The sequence below is a fragment of the Chiloscyllium plagiosum genome, unplaced genomic scaffold (genome assembly GCF_037043375.1).
Source record: "Chiloscyllium plagiosum isolate Xiang-an unplaced genomic scaffold, Cpla_swu_hap1 HiC_scaffold_2, whole genome shotgun sequence".
Taxonomy (NCBI): Eukaryota; Metazoa; Chordata; class Chondrichthyes; order Orectolobiformes; family Hemiscylliidae; genus Chiloscyllium; species Chiloscyllium plagiosum.
In genome coordinates, this window is record NW_028270140.1 from 87,717,929 (window position 1) to 87,734,341 (window position 16,413).

The 16,413-nt window shown below is 42.2% G+C and overlaps 2 long non-coding RNA genes across 2 annotated transcripts in view; one reads left to right on the forward strand and one right to left on the reverse strand.

The window, feature by feature from the left end:
- The window catches only part of LOC122560605 (uncharacterized), a 164,155-nt gene extending 160,545 nt beyond the window's left edge, over positions 1 to 3,610 (reverse strand). The window contains exon 1 of the long non-coding RNA XR_006314775.2: positions 3,570 to 3,610. This is a non-coding gene — a long non-coding RNA (uncharacterized LOC122560605). The remainder of the gene's footprint in view (positions 1 to 3,569) is intronic.
- LOC148151936 (uncharacterized) overlaps positions 2,416 to 16,413 on the forward strand; it is a 29,814-nt gene continuing 15,816 nt past the window's right edge. The window contains exon 1 of the long non-coding RNA XR_015759137.1: positions 2,416 to 2,546. This is a non-coding gene — a long non-coding RNA (uncharacterized LOC148151936). The remainder of the gene's footprint in view (positions 2,547 to 16,413) is intronic.

The window sequence follows — 16,413 nt, forward strand, 5'->3', positions numbered from 1 at the left end:
ATAATCTGCTTATTTTGGTGGCAAGGAGCAGGAATTCTGTCCAATTTTCCTGCCCTGGAGTACTTAAGCCAATTGAAGAACATTCTCCACCAATTTCACTAAGATCACCTGAACACCACAATGTAACATCAAACTTGAACCTTTCTTTGGGTGCAATGTAGAAGGGTTTGGAAGCAAGGGCATTTAATCAGGCAGGACAGTGTTAGGTGGAGATTCTAGCTTTTTACCTCTGCCCCATTAAGTCCAAGAAAGGAAGTTTCAGAGATGGGTTTCTTGTGCCATCATATATTGAGCCCCTTATGTGAGCAATTAATTCCTACTTAAGGCCCTGATACCACCACCCTCAGCATTGAACAAGCAGTGGGAAAAGCAGACAGCATATGGAGAAACCAGGAAAGCAAAGTTGGTCAGGTTTGTTTGCATGATCCATGGAGGATTTGAACATTCAAAGACTCACAGTAGCAGCTTGAGGAACACAGCATGGGCAGGGAGGGCTGCTCAGAGCTACACAAGCTTTCATTGCCAATACACTCTCCCGCGCAATTGCCCCCACCACCCTTGATCCACAACACTCCCTCAATTGTCTTTGCTCTGGCATCCTTCAGCAATCATGGATCTTTGCAATCTATTGAAGTCCAGAACTTGGGCATAGGTTTAGGGTGAGAGGGGAAAGATTTAAAAGGGACCTAATGGACAACTTTTTCACACAAAGGGTGGTGCGTGTATGGAATGAGCTGTTAGAGGAGATAGTGCTGGTTCAATTACAACATTTAAAAGGCATCTGGATGGATATATGAATAGGAAGGATTAGAAGAATATGGGCCAAGTGCTGGCAAATGGGACTAGATTAATTTAGGCTATCTGGTCAGCATGGACAAATTGGACCAAAGAGTCTGTTTCCATGCTGTACATCCCGATGACTCCAATTGCTCCTGTTATTGCTTGTTATAAGATGCTGGCTTCTGATTGGTTGTCAGATTCAGATCCCACCTCCAGGGGGTTCGTAATCCCAGGAAAGACTTGCCACTGATCACCTAAGTGCCTGGTGACCTGAAAGGAAGTGATGCTGAACTTTTACCAGCTCTGCAGCCGCCAAGTGATTAGATTAGATTATATTACAGTGTGGAAACAGGCCCTTCGGCCCAACAAGTCCACACCGACCCGCCGAAGCGAAACCCACCCATACCCCTACATTTACCCCTTACCTAACACTACGGGCAATTTAGTATGGCCAATTCACCTGACCCTGCACATCTTTGGACTGTGGGAGGAAACCGGAGCACCCGGAGGAAACCCACGCAGACACGGGGAGAACGTGCAAACTCCACACAGTCAGTCGCCTGAGGCAGGAATTGAACCCAGGTTTCAGGCGCTGTGAGGCAGCAGTGCTAACCACTGTGCCACCGTGCCACCCACTAAGTGGAACCCCATTGCCAGCATTGAAAACTATCCCTTGTCTGCATTACTCACATGCACCTTGGTCAAGTATTTAACTCACTCCAAATCCATTTATTTGCATACAGAGTTAAATTGTGTACACTTCGTAAACACTGCAGAGATTCTGGCCTTGATATTACAAGATGGATGCTGCAGCTGAATCTTGCTGAATTCAGCTCCAGGATACTGAAAACCATATAGTCAAAGTACTGAAGGATAAGGGAACTTTCACTGGCAATCGTTTTAGAAATGTCTGTGTCAGGCTAATCTGATCCGATCGAGGCTGATATGGGCAGTGCAGATGATCTCACAAAGCTCAATTGATAGCATCCTGACACAGCTGAAGGGAGCCCTAGGAAAAAGATTCATCCCGTGCTGTTTCCAGTCAAGGTTAAAATGGAGCCACATTCAAACAGAAGCACAAACAACTTGCAGCAGAACACTGATGTCATTATATGGATCAAATAAATAATAGATTTATAATTAAATACTGGTGTACAAAGTACTGGTTCTGAAAGGGTTAATGTTGGAAACTGCATTAAGCACCATCTGGTCTGGTGATGTCAGGCCAGTTGGGTGGAGATAAGGCAGGATCACATGAAGTGCAGACCTATATCCACAGGTTTCCTCATAACCTTAATAACAATACTTAACAAATTACTGTAACATGCATCTAATGACTACTGTGTAATAAAGTCAAATTTTGTTAGACTACAGCCTCTTCTTATTAAGATTCAATAACACCCAATCTCTCCCACAGCAAGCTAATAAAACCCTAAATCAAAGGAATGTGTATGGTGGCAGAAACATCCTACCTCCCAAATACCACACATACTTGCATACAAACTGAGATGGAAAACAAAGGATAATCCAGTAATTTGTAAACTCGTATCACAGTAACCCCTTGTACACTTTTCTCTGGACTCCTACACCCTCTACTTAAGATCATATGGCAATAAAACCTAATTATAATTCTATCTGGGATCCCCACTGATTAAGAGGTGGGAGAGTCCAAAACTGGAGGGTAGAGGGGAAAGGAACTGAGGAGTAACTTTTTCAGGCAGAGGGTGGTGCGTGTATGGAACGAGCTGCCAAAGGGAGTTGTGGAGGTGAGTACAATTACAATATTTAAAAAGCATCTGGATGGGTATAGGAATAGCAAGGGTTTAGAGGGAAATGTTGACAAATGGAACTAGGTCAGATTGGGATGTCTGGTCAACATGAATGAATTGGACCAAAGGATCTGTTTTAGCGCTATATGACTCAACTATGATTTTCCCTGAGGCAGAAACTGAAATAAAGATCTATAAATTTTGTGGTGCAGATGCTATGGCAGCATGTGGTGTATTGCTGTATAGTTCTGACGAGTTGTTTCTCTTTTCTCCAGAAAAATATCAAGTGCAAGTCAAGGTCTTTAAAATCCTAATGAGGATTGATAGGATAAACGTGCAGAAAGTTCAAATACAAGAGCTTACTTTTAAAAAAAATAAGGAATGTAAGTGTACTTTCATCACCCAGAAGATGGTGAGAATAGAGAATTCATTACCACAGAGTGTCATTGTAACAATGGTACAAATACATGTAAATGAATTTCAATGAATACGTGAGGGAGGATAGAATGGGGCGGCATGGTGGCTCAGTGGTTAGCACTGCTAACTCACAGTGTCAGGGACCCAGATTTGATTCCAACCTTGGGCGACTGTCTGTGTGGAGTTTACACATTCTCTCTGTGTCTGCATAGGTTTCCTCCGGGTGCTCTGGTTTCTTCCACAATCCAAAGATATACAGGTTAGGTGAATTAGCCATGCTAAATTGCCCATAAGTGTTCAGGGATGCCTCGGTTAGGTGCATTAGTCAGGAGTAAATATAGGGGAATGGGTCTGGGTGGGTTACTCCTCAGAGGTTCGATGTGGACCTAGTGGGCCGAAGGGCTTGTTTCCACACTGTAGGGATTCTATATTTTTTTAAAAAGTGGAATATACTTGTAAGGTTAGATGAAGTAGTGAGGGAAGACTGATGATTCAAACATAAACACTAGCCTGTTTCTGCGCCAAAAATTCAAAGTAGTTCCTCACTGAGCATAAGCAGAAAAGAGCATGGATTATAGTCATCAGAGATGTTTTTTTACTCACCTGAGGAAACAGATCTTCTTGTCATTTGCTTCTTATTGATACAGATACCTTGTAAGTTTTGTGCACTACATTCCACTCTGATGCTTAACCTCCCTCTTGGGAACAAGATGGTCAGAGGTTCTCCAAGTTAATGTTTATCTGTATAATGATGTGTATATTAACTAAATAAATCATTGCCTTACCTCACCCTAGTCAAATATGCAGATGTTATAACAAACTCTAGCTATCAATGTGCCCAAGATCTGGTAAGTCTCATCTATAAAGCTTTTCACGCAAAAAGCATTTAAAATTGAATTCCTCTGATTTGGAATCCATTTCTATTTTACTGGAGTTCCCAGACTAGCAATGACTGTGCAGTCTTTATTTCTCTCAGTTTCCCCTCCCCCTCTCCTGTAAGCTTGTTTTAATAATGTAATACAAGAGGATCACTTGTCTGCTAAAAATCAGTTCTGTAAACAGCATTAAGCTATTTCAATCAGTTACTTATTGTCATGTAAACTTCCATTTGCTAATGGAGCGACATTTCCCTCAGCAGTGGCTTCAGGTTTACATCAAGCATTTGATCAGTGCTTTAAAAAGACCATTGCTAGGGTTGTCTTGCTCTTGCCCTGAGGGTCAGACTACGGACATGAACAACTAGTCTGTGTTGTTGGCTTCCACGGTCCACTGATGCATCAGTTAGAAAAACTGAACTAATTCAATGGTCTTGGCTAAAACACATTGTTTAAACAGATTGCTTTTGGTCATCAAGATTTGAGTGGTCTGCTGATGCCCAAGGCTGAGGTTTTACTTATGGCAAATGGATGTTTGCACAGTTTGTTGGGCCTCAATGAGCCATTAAGAGAATCTTGTGGCTAACCCTAGGAAATGTTTCCACTTGATTCTCAAGTTCAGTCATGGGGAACCTCAGCACGTATTAAATATCCTTTGTTTGTTAGAATGAAATGAGTTCCATACTGTGTGCTTCTCTATATTGTGCCACATCTGGTCTGCTTATATTGAGAGGTGGATTGAGCAGCAGCAGGAAACTAAATGGCTCGGAATAACCTCGACACTGTTCTCCCTCCATCTACTGCTGTAACTTCAGCTGAATCACTACAAATTCTCTATTCACGTATTCTCAAAAACAAAATCCTGCCTGTAAGTCCAGGGTCTGTACGTTCGGTGCTCCAAATCATGAAAATGGCTTACAATACTGGAAAAAAGGAAGGAAAGAAAGAAAAGAAGCAAGAAGGAAATTCATTGAGAAAGAGAAAGTCGCACTGATTTTTTTAAGTGTTTGCTGTATCATCAAAATGGTAGATTTTTGCTGACACTGACAACATTGATTACAGACTGAAGGAACTGCAGACTCTGTAAATCAGCAAAAAAACAGAAGTTACTGGATAACCTCAGCAGGTCTGACAGCATCCTTGGAGAGAAATCAAAGTTAAAAATCAAAGAGAGTCACCAGACCTTGGACATTAATTTCGATTTCTCTTCATGGCTGCCACCAGACCTGCTGAGCTTTTCCAGCAAAGTCTGCTTTTGTTTCTGCCAATATTGATTCCTTACTTGCAGCTTCAGTTGAAAGTAATTCAGGCAAAAACTCGACTCCATGATCTTTTAAAATCCCCAGTTGCATGTCAGGTTATCTCTAATTTAGGGTATGTTCTATTGTGAGCTTTTTGAAAACAAGTAGTCAGTATCTTGTTCCCACCGCCATAGTGAGTTTGGTGATGAGGGTCAACTTAATAAGGTAGAAGGATGGAAATGGAGACCACACTGGCTTCTCATCACCATCCTGATTAAGTCTGTGGCAGGAAGGCCTACGGAGGACCTATCCACTCCAGTGCCAGTTGAGACATAAGTGGGCTATGCAAATTCATATTTGTGGCCCACATTACCTCCACTGGTATTAACCCAGCCAACAGCTGGGGAGATCGCTGTGTTAAGATCATAGCAATCAAATCTTGTCAGGTTTTGTTTTGTGTTTCCTACAGGTGGCTTTCATTCAAAAACACTGAATGCCTGATCAAGGGACTTAACACCATGGAATGAAGGGGGTGAAATGAGGTCAGCCAGGGGGACCTCAGAATATGAACTGAAAGATTCTGGTCTCCCTCCTATCGGAAGGATGTTGTGAAACTTGAAAAGCGTTCAGAAAAGATTTACAAGGATGTTGCCAGGGGCTGGAGGATTTGAGCTATAGAGAATAGACTGGGGCTGTTTTCCCTGGAGTGTCGGAGGCTGAGGGAAGAGCTTACAGAGGTTCATAAAATCATGAGGGGCATGGATAGGATAAATAGACAATGTCTTTTCTCTAGGGTAGGGGAGTCTAGAATGAGAGGGCATAGGTTTAAGGTGAGAGGGAAAAATATAAAAGGAACCTAACGGATAACGTTTTCATGCAGAGCGTGGTGTGTGTATGGAATGAGCTGCCAGAGGAAGTGGTGGGAGCTGGTATAATTACTACATTTAAAAAGCATCTGGATGGGTCTATGAATAAGAAGGGCTTAGAGGGGTATGGGTATGGTGCTAGCAGATGGGACTAGATTGGATTGGTCAGCATGTATTAGTTGGTCCGAAGGGCTGTACATCTCTGTGACTCTATAACTGTATAACTGTGGATGCTGCAAAACAGGAACAAAAACAGAAGTTGCTGGAAAAGCTCAGCAGGTCTGGCAGCATCTGTGAACAGAAATCAGAGTTAACGTTTCAGGTCCAGTGACCCTTTGTTCCTCATAGAATATGAGTTCCCTGATTGGGGCTATCCTGTCTGACAGATATAAACAGGAGCATCAGGGGTTCTGTTCACTCTGAACTAGCTGGATCAGTGTCATGTACTGTGTATATGTCAATAAAGGATGAGTTGGTGACGGGATACTGGCCTTCATGGAGTTATTTCAGTGAGAGTTCTGAGAACCAAACTCCAGCTATCACTCTCCACTGAAATAAACCAAATTTCCCTTTCATACTGTTTCTCACTCTGGGCTACATCTCCACCTATCTGTTCACCTCTCATCTTCACCACCAACCCCCTCCCCCAAGTTTGACTGCAGCATAAGTTCTTCCCAGCTACCACCAATTCTGATGAAGGGTCACCAAGCCTCAAAACGTTAACTCTGCCTTCTTCCCACAGATGCTGCCAGTGTTTCTCCACTGTTTCTCAATTTCTGTTTTGATTTCATCACTCACTTCAATGTGTCTATTACAATTAAATCATTTACCATTGGAATAGACTAGCTACAGCAAACAGATTAGGAAAGAAGATAATCACCCTAACACATATACAAAGGGACATCATGACTGGAATATTTACAAATGCTAGGACCCATACAATACATGGGTCGAGTGAAACACCTTTCCTACTTGAAAAGGAAGTAGAAATCCATTGGTATTGTCAAAGAGATAAGACAATTATCCTGCTTGGGTGGGTGGGTGGGTGTTGTCTAAAATACAAAGTGCACCACCATTATGGAAGTCATGATTTGGAGATGCCGGTGTTGGACTGGGGTGTACAAAGTTAAAAATCACACAACACCAGGTTATAGTCCAACAGCGACGCTCCGAAAGCTAGTGTGCTTCCAATTAAACCTGTTGGACTATGACCTGGTGTTGTGTGATTTTTAACCATTATGGAATGCACACTGTCAGGGTCTCCATGAGCAACACAAAGTGACCCAGCACTAAGGAATGCACACCAGGAAAAGATGTATCAATTTACAATGCATGCATTAACCAGAGATTTGTCTGGAAAGTGTGAAACCCCGTAATCATTGCATATATCCTGTAACCCTCTCAAACAAACACAGAGAAACTCAACAGGTTTGGCAGCATCCGTGGGGAGAAGAAGCATTAATGCTTCAAGTCTCTTAGAAAAGTACACAAAAAAAGTGGAATATGTGTAGGAAAAGGGTCACAGCTTCAGTCAGCAAAATAATTTTATGTAGATAATAATAATTAGAAGAAGTAACCTGAACAAAATGGCTTATTTCACACTTCTTAAAAAAATGTCCACAAAAATTATGTTTATTTTAATTTATGATGGTTTGAAGGAATATGAACGTTCCAATCACTACAGATATGTGCATTAGGAGTCATAAAGTTCAATATGCCATTTTTCTCTTGAAACAGCAGCAAGGTCAGGAGAGGAGAAATTTTAATATAATGTACAATCAGACTTCACACCATTTATAATCTGTGATTTAACTTCAGTGGATTAAGTATGAATTTGTAACAAATACTGGTTAATGTGGTGCAGATGAAATTATAGTCAAGGTACCAGTGTCTCAATTAACCTCCCTCTTTAACTGATTGATTGAATCAAACAATTATCAACTTTTTCGCCATTTTTATATGTCAAATTTATTATATGCAGTATGTTACATAATTCCACACACTAAGTAATTTAATCTGATTTTAGCAACTGTGATGCATTTCACTGTGTTATATCCTCAATTTTAAAGGCCCACCACCTTCAAGAAATAAAGATTAACCATAAACCTTTTTATTACCGAAGCTAGGAGATGATACAGAAAGTTGGGCATCATTTTCATTGCAAACTCATGTGCAAGTGACACAATTGTGCATTTGAGATTATTTACATAATTATATGATAGTATAGGGCAGCTGCACACAAGCGCCATTAAGGGTGCATGACTGGACCTGAAATTAGTGGGCGGCACGGTGGCACAGTGGTTAGCACTGCTGCCTCACAGCGCCAGAGACCCGGGTTCAATTCCCGCCTCAGGTGACTCTGGGTGCTCCGGTTTCCTCCCACAATCCAAAAATGTGCGGGTTAGGTGAATTGACCATGCTAAATTGTCAGCAGTGTTAGGTGAAGGGGTAAATGTAGGAGTATGGGTCTGGGTGGTATACGCTTCGGCGGGTCGGTGTGGACTTGTCGGGCCGAAGGGCCTGTTTCCACACTGTAAGTAATCTAAATTCTGGCATCACTTGTTGGGATTTGTCAAGGCTTTACATGGGGAGAAAGTGAGGTCTGCAGATGCTGGAGATCAGAGCTGAAAATGTGTTGCTGGAAAAGCGCAGCAGGTCAGGCAGCATCCAGGGAACAGGAGAATCGACGTTTCGGGCATAAGCCTGAAGACTTGCTTTACATGGCCAGTCTCAATTTTTAACTCAGTAGTTCTCCTGTTTCAATCCAAGCAAGCCTATGTGGATAATGGTAGAAAGTGAGGACTGCAGATGCTGGAGATCAGAGTCAATAAATGTGACACTGGAAAAGCACAGCAGGTCAGGCAACATAAAAGGAGCAGGAGAATCGACATTTTGGTCGCAGGCCCTTCATCAGGAATACGTTGGGAGGGAAGGAGCTGAGAGAATAATAGGAGGGCGGGGGTCTGGATGGGGTGAAGGTGGTTGGGAAGGTGATAGGTAGATGCTGATTGGGGGTGTGATAGTGAGTGGTCAGAGAGGAGGGTGGAGCAGATAGGTGGGAAGGAAGATGGACAGGTGGGACTGATCAAAAAGGCGGTGCTGAGCTGGTGAATTGGATCTGGGATGAGGTGGGGCGAGGGGAGAGAAGCGAGGGGAGAGAAGTCCTGGGCCTTGTCCACTGTCAAATCCAAGCCACCCAAAGCCTGGAGGAAGAACACCTCATCTTCCGCCTTGGGATACTCCAACCACATGGCATCAACATCGACTTCACCAGTTTCCTCATCTCCCCCCATTCTGGATCCAACCCTCCAACTCGGCACTGCCCTCTTGAACTGTCCCACCTGACCATCTTCCTTCCCACCTAGCCGATCCAACGTTCCCTCCGACCTCTCACTATCACCCCCAACTGCATCTACCTATCACTTTCCCCAACTACCTTCCTCCCAGCCCAACCCCCACCCTCCTATTTATCTCTCAGCCCCCTTCCCACCTCCCACATTCCTGATGAAGGGCATATGCCCAAAATGTTGATTCTCCTGCTCCTCGGATGCTGTGCTTTTCCAGCGCCAGACTTTTTGACTATGTGGAGAATAGTGTACATCAACTGATAGGTGGGCAAGGGGCTGAGAGATGGAATAATTTCTCTATCAGTAGGCTGGGTCATGACCAAAAACGTGGAGTGACATATGAATGGTCGTTGCCACATTCAAGAAAAATGTTCATGCTGTTATTTTACCTCAGCATGCGGAATAATAACTGTGCCTCTTGCAACAATCAGTTTCCCTTACCCTACCCCCAGCATAATAAGTCATATTTAGCAAACACTACCTTGAGTGTGGATTTCTCCAACTGTTCTTCAAATTGATTGCTACAACTTGAATGCAAGAATAGTGAAAATTCCAGAAAAACAACTTATATACTGCAATGGCACAATTTTTCCAGTCTCTACAATTCTACTCAACTTACAGTAAACAGTTAGGGAAATGTTGATTCCCTTACATTGATCTTAGTTGATAGAACGAGGTCTTTCAAGCAACATAGGGGTACTGAGGGAAACAAGAGTGTATATTGTCGAGGCATTGTCATTATTTTTCAGCTTTCCCTCGACTCGGGGGTGGGGGGGGTGGGGAGGTAATGTTAGAGGACTGGAGAATTGAAAAAGCTAAGGCCCTTGTTTTAAAAGAAAGTGTAAATATAATACAGGTGACAATAGGACAATCAGTTTAACCTAAATGATTGGGAAATTTCTAGAAGACAAACTTAAGACAAACTCTTAGCATTTGTCTGTACCTGTGTTTTTGTTTTTGCTGCTGTTTACTTATTATTTACTATCTATGCTATTTAACTATGTGATCTGTCTGCATTGCTCGCAAGAGAAAGCTTTTCACTGTGCCTCGGTACATGTGACAATAAATTCAATTCAATTCAATTCAAATCCGGAATAGATTACTCAAGGACAAATCCTATTTAACTACCTTGGTTATGTTTTTTCATGAGGTTAAAAGAGAGTTGATGATCGTTGATCTGGTGTGGATGGAATTAAAAGACATCTGATAAAGTTTAACACAAGGACTTGTAATAAAGTATGAGCTCAGTTGAGTGACAAGGAATAGAAAACCAATTAACGAATGTTTTTGAATTGGAAGAATAATGTGTATTACATTGTATAAGACATGCCCATCTGCAAGAAAACAGGATTGAACAGATTATATTTGTGTCTCCCTAGCAGAAATGTGATATTACAAAATGTTCAGATGTTGAAAAATGCAAAGGATTTGGAATGGAATTCTCCACAGGTCATTTTTGGGAGTCTTGTTTATCAATACCCTAAATCTTGATATACAGGGTACAATTTCAAAATTTGCAAAAAATACTTACAAACCTTAGAACTATTGTGAAACTGTGACAAGGACAGTGTAGGACTTCAAAAGGACAGAGTCAAGTTGGCAGACCAGCACATTAAAGTGAATGAGAAAAGTTAAGCTATTCATTTTGGCAAGGAGAGGCAATATAAATAAAATGTACAGTTCTAAAGATCATGCAGGGCATGTGTATAATATGCATATATCATTGAAAATGGCAGGAAAGACTGAGAGCATGGTTAATAAAGCCTGCCACATCCTGTGCTTTATCAACAGGGGCGGAGACTCAAAAATAAGTAAGTTATGTTAAATCTACTTAAAATATTAGTTTCACCTCAAGAGTATTGCATCAGTTCTGGGAAACCAAACTTTGGGAATAATATGAAGGCATTAGAGGGAGTGCTAGAAAGATTCACAAAATGACACAAAATAGGTGGGAAAGCAAGTGGTGAGCATGACACAAAGAGTCTGAAGAGGGCTATGGACAAGACAATATAATACAGCAGAGGAACTGGCCCTTGGACCCACCGAGCCTGTGCTGATTCCTAATCCTTATTTAGACCCACTATTTATTGCCCACATGTCGTTTCAATCCCTCTGTTCGTCTCCCACTCATGTGACTATCAAGATACACTTTAAACATGGCCAATGTGCCTGCTTCCACCACCTCCATTTACCCCTGACTAAGGCACCTAACACTATGGGCAATTTAGCATGGCCAATTCAACTGACCTGATCATCTTTGGATTATGGGAGGAAACCAGAGCACCCAGAGGAAACCCACACAGACACAGGGAGAATATGCAAACTTCACCAGACAGTCACCTGAGGTGGGAATCAAACCTAGATCCCTGGCGCTGTGAGGCAGCAGTGCTAACCACTGAGCCATGGTGCCACCCTTTCACTAGGCGGATACCAGGTACAGAGGGGCTCTCCCATGAGGAGACGATAAGTAGGTTGGGCTTGTACTCAATGGAATTTTGAAGAATAAGAAATTATTGTATTGAAACATACAAGATTCTTAGGGGAATTGACAGGATAGATGCGGAAAGATTGTTTGCTGTTGTGGGAGAGCCTTGAACCAGATGGCATACTTTCAGAATAAGGGTTCACATGGTTAAAACAGAGACAAGGCAGAATTTCATCTCCCAGAGGGTAGTGAATCTGTGGAATTCTTTATTGCAGAGAGCTGTTGAGGCTGGGTCATTGAGTATATTCAAGGCTAAGACAGATTCTTAATCAGTAAGGGAATCAAAAGTTATAGGAAAAGGCAGGAAAGTGATGTTGCTGATTATCAGATCAGCCATAGTCTCAATGAATAGCAGAGCGGACTCAATGGGCTGAACAGACCTTTTCTGCTCCAACCTCTTATGGTCACAATGGTCCTAAGTAGATAGATTGCAGACAGTTTTCCTTCAAGAGAAGGTTGAAGGGTGACTTGGTGCAAGTGTCCAAAATCATGAAGGGTTCGACAGAGAACGTCGAGAACATTTCTTTTCAATGATGGAAAAGTCAAGAACCAGAGAAGACAGATTAAAGTTCATTGACAAAGGAGCAACTGTGACATGAGAAAAAAAGAAATATTTTCATGCAGCAAGTGCTTGGGATCTGGAATATGCTGCATCTAGAGGGAATTGGATTATTATTGGCAAAGAAAAAATACAGCATTTCAGAACAACATCACCATTTAAATTGCACTTCAGAGAGCTAGCACAGTGACCATCTTCTATGATTCTATGATGTGCTTAATTCCTCTATTTTGTTATCTCCTCTTTTCTTCTCAAAGTTATTCATTATATCAGGTATCGCTCATTAGAATAAATACTTCCACACTATTTCTCCATGGTGATGGTTAGTAGCTTGGGACTATCACAGCTAAAACTAGGCTGCTCCTGATAATGTCCCTGGACAGCAATGAGAAACACAGGTTAATGTTTTTTGGGGGGAAAATGACAACTTATTTACAGATGCTGAGATTGAACAATGCAGACACCGGATAGAAATAGAATCAGAGATCTTTCTGTGTTCTACAGGAGAAAATTCCTGTTGGCTTGTCACAAACTTATAGATGGGCAGGAGGCTGGAAGAACACAGCAAGCCAGGCAGCATCAGGTGGAGAAGTCAATGTTTCAGGTGTAACCCTTCTTCAGGATTTATGACAAACTTAAGCCATAACTTGAGAAATAGTAGATCATGCCAATTTTAGCAACTTATATAAAGTCTTCCGAAGCTATGTTGATTATATACAGTGGTTATGGCAGGAGGCTATGAAAACCCCTGCAAAAGTTACAGGCGAATGCATTTACAAATACCTTTGAACCATCAGAGCTGCCTTTACAACAGATCACTGATAATGAGTTAATTGGTGCAATAAGAGTCTATAATGGAAACAGCAGGGGGTCATACCAGATTTACTTTAACAATCATTCTAAGCAAACTCTGTATGTTTATGGGAAATAAACAAATTAACAGTGAATCACAAACGTGGAAAATTTGAAAGCAACATGCAAATGAAATGCCAGTTTTTTTATATTTCAAACACTGAGCCCTCTAATCCAATAATACATTAGGTAGAATAGTGTGGAAGAGTTGTGTCTATTAAATAGGAGTTATCGAGCAGTACAGCACAGGATCAGGCCTTTCAACCCACCATGAGCTGCAAATCTATTATTTTCTAAATCTGGGGGTAAGGTCCAGACTTATATCACACACAATTAATTTCTCCACTGATCACTAGATTTGAATGAATTGCATCAAACAATATCAGTTCCTGCTTTATTCTGTTAGTAGTGCTCAATTTTCCAAGATCATTCTGGAATTCAAAACTTGATTTAGAATCAGGAGGGTTTGCAGCACAGAATGGGTCCCCGATGTGTCGATGCCTATTCTCTATTACCGACCATTGCAGTGCTCCTCTCTCACTTATCCCCTCCCAGCACACCTTGAACAGGTTTGAAATGTTCATCTAGACTTCTTTACCTGTATTTGAGACTCTCACATCACTGGGCCTAACCACCCCACTCCCTCCTCATGGCTCTGACTCTGAAACTGTTTTCCCCACACACTGCTTTAACTTCAGTTTGCTACCTTCTCCCCAGCCCCACCCCCCTCCCATTTATCTCTCCACCATGGAGGTTCCCTGCCTTCAGTCCTGAAACATTGATTTTCCTGCTCCTCGAATGTTGCCTGACCTGCTGTGCTTTTCCAGCACCACTCGAATCTAGACTCTGATTTCTAGCATTTGCAGTCCTCACTTTTGCCTAAGGTGCAAAACTTGACCTACTCTCGGGAAATAAGGCAGGGAAGGTGACTAAGGTATCAGTGGGGGAGCACTTTGGGGCCAGCGACCATAATTCTATTAGTTTTAAAATAGTGATGGAAAAGGATCGACCTGGATCTAAAACTTGAAGTTCTAATTTGGAGGAAGGCTAATTTTGGTGGTATTCAGCAAGAACTTTCGAAAGCTGAATGGGGGCAGATATTCACAGGTAAAGAGACGACATGAAAATGGGAAGCCTTCAAGAATAGAAATCAAGGATCCAGAGACACTTGCTGTTAGGGCGAAAGGAAAGGCTGGTAGGCAAAGGGAATGCTGGATGATTAAAGAATTTGAGGATTCGGTGAAGAACAAGAAGGAAGCATATGTCAGGTATAGACAGGATAGATCGAATGAATCCTTAGAAAAGTATAAAGGCAGTAGGAGTACACTTAAGAGGGAAATCAGGAGGGCAAAAAAGGGGACATGAGACAGCTTTAGCAAGAGTTAAGGAGAATCCAAAGGGTTATTACAAATACATTAAGGACAAAAGGGTAACTAGGGAGAGAATAGGGCCCCACAAAGATCAGCATGGCGGCCATTGTGTGGAGCCGCAGGAGATGGGGGAAATACTAAACGTGTATTTTGTATCAGTGTTTACTGTGGAAAAGGACATGGAAGATATAGAATTAGGGAAATAGATGTTGACATCTCGAAAAATGTCCATGTTACAGAGGAGGAAGTGCTGGATGTCTTGAAATGCAAAGAAGTGGAAAGATCCCCAGGACCTGATCAGGTGTACCTGAGAACTCTGTGGGAAAACAGGGAAGTGATTGCTGGGCCTCTTGCTGAGACCATCAATAATCACAATTGCCGTGCCAGAAGACTGGAGGTTGGCTAACATGGTGTCACTGTTTAAGAAAGTTGGTAAGGAAAAGCAAGGGAACTGTAGACCAGTGAGCCTGACATCAGTGGTGAGCAAGTTGTTGGAGGGAATCCTGAGGGACAGGATGTACATGTATTTGGAAAGGCAAGGACTGATTAGGGATAGTCAACATGGCTTTGTGCGTGGGAAGTGATGCCTCACAAACTTGATTGAGTTTTTGAAGAAGTAACAAAGAGGATTGATGAGGGCAGAACAGTAGATGTGATCTACATGAACTTCAGTAAGGCGTTCGACAAGGTTCCCCATGGGAGACTGGTGAGCAAGGTTAGATCTCATGGAATACAGGGAGAACTAGCCATTTAGATACACAACTGGCTCAAAAGTAGAAGACAGAGAGTGGTAGTGGAGGGTCACTTTTCAGACTGGAGGCCTGTGACCAGTGGAGTGCCACAAGGATTGGTGCTGGATCCACTACTGTTCGTCATTTATATAAATGATTTGGATATGAGCATAAGCGATATAGTTAGGAAGTTTGCAGATGACACCAGAATTGGAGGTGTAGTGGACAGCAAAGAAGGTTACCTCAGATTACAACGGGATCTTGATCAGATGGTCTAATGGGCTGAGAAGTGGCAGATGGAGTTTAATTCAGATAAATGCTGCATTTTGGGAAAGCAAATCTTAGCAGGACTTATACACTTAATGGTAAGGTCCTAGGGAATGTTACTGAACAAAGGGAACTTGGAGTGCAGGTTCATAGCTCCTTGAAAGTGAAGTCTCAGGTAGATAGGATAATGAAAAAGGCGTTTGGTATGCTTTCCTTTATTGGTCCGAGTATTGAGTACAGGATTTGGGAGGTCATGTTGTGGCTGTACAGGACATTGGTTAGGCCACTTTTTGAATGTTGCGTGCACTTCAGGTCTCCTTTCTATGGAAAGGATATTCTGAAACTTGAAAGGGTTCAGAAAAGATTTACGAGGATGTTGCCAGGGTTGGAGGATTTGAGTTATAGGGAGAGGTTGAATAGACTGGAGCTGTTTTCCATGGAGCGTTAGAGGCTGAGGGGTGACCTTATAGAGGTTTATAAAATCATGAGGGGCATGGATAGAGTATATAGACAAAGTCTCTTCCCTGGGGTTGGGGAGTCGTGAACTAAAGGACATTGGTTTAGGGTGAGAGGGGAAAGATATAAAAGAGACTTAAGGGACAACTTTTTCATGCAGATTGGTATATGTATGGCATGAGCTGCCAGAGGCAGTGGTGGAGGCTTAGTACAATTGCAACATTTAAAAGGCAAATAGGTAGGTATATGAATAGGAAAGGTTTGGAGGGATATGAGCCGGTTGCTGACAGGTGGGACTAGATTGGGTTGGGATATCTGGTTGGCATGCTCAGGTTGGACCGAAGGGTCTGTTTCTGTGCTGGAAAAGCACAGTGTGCTATACAGCTCTATATCTCAAT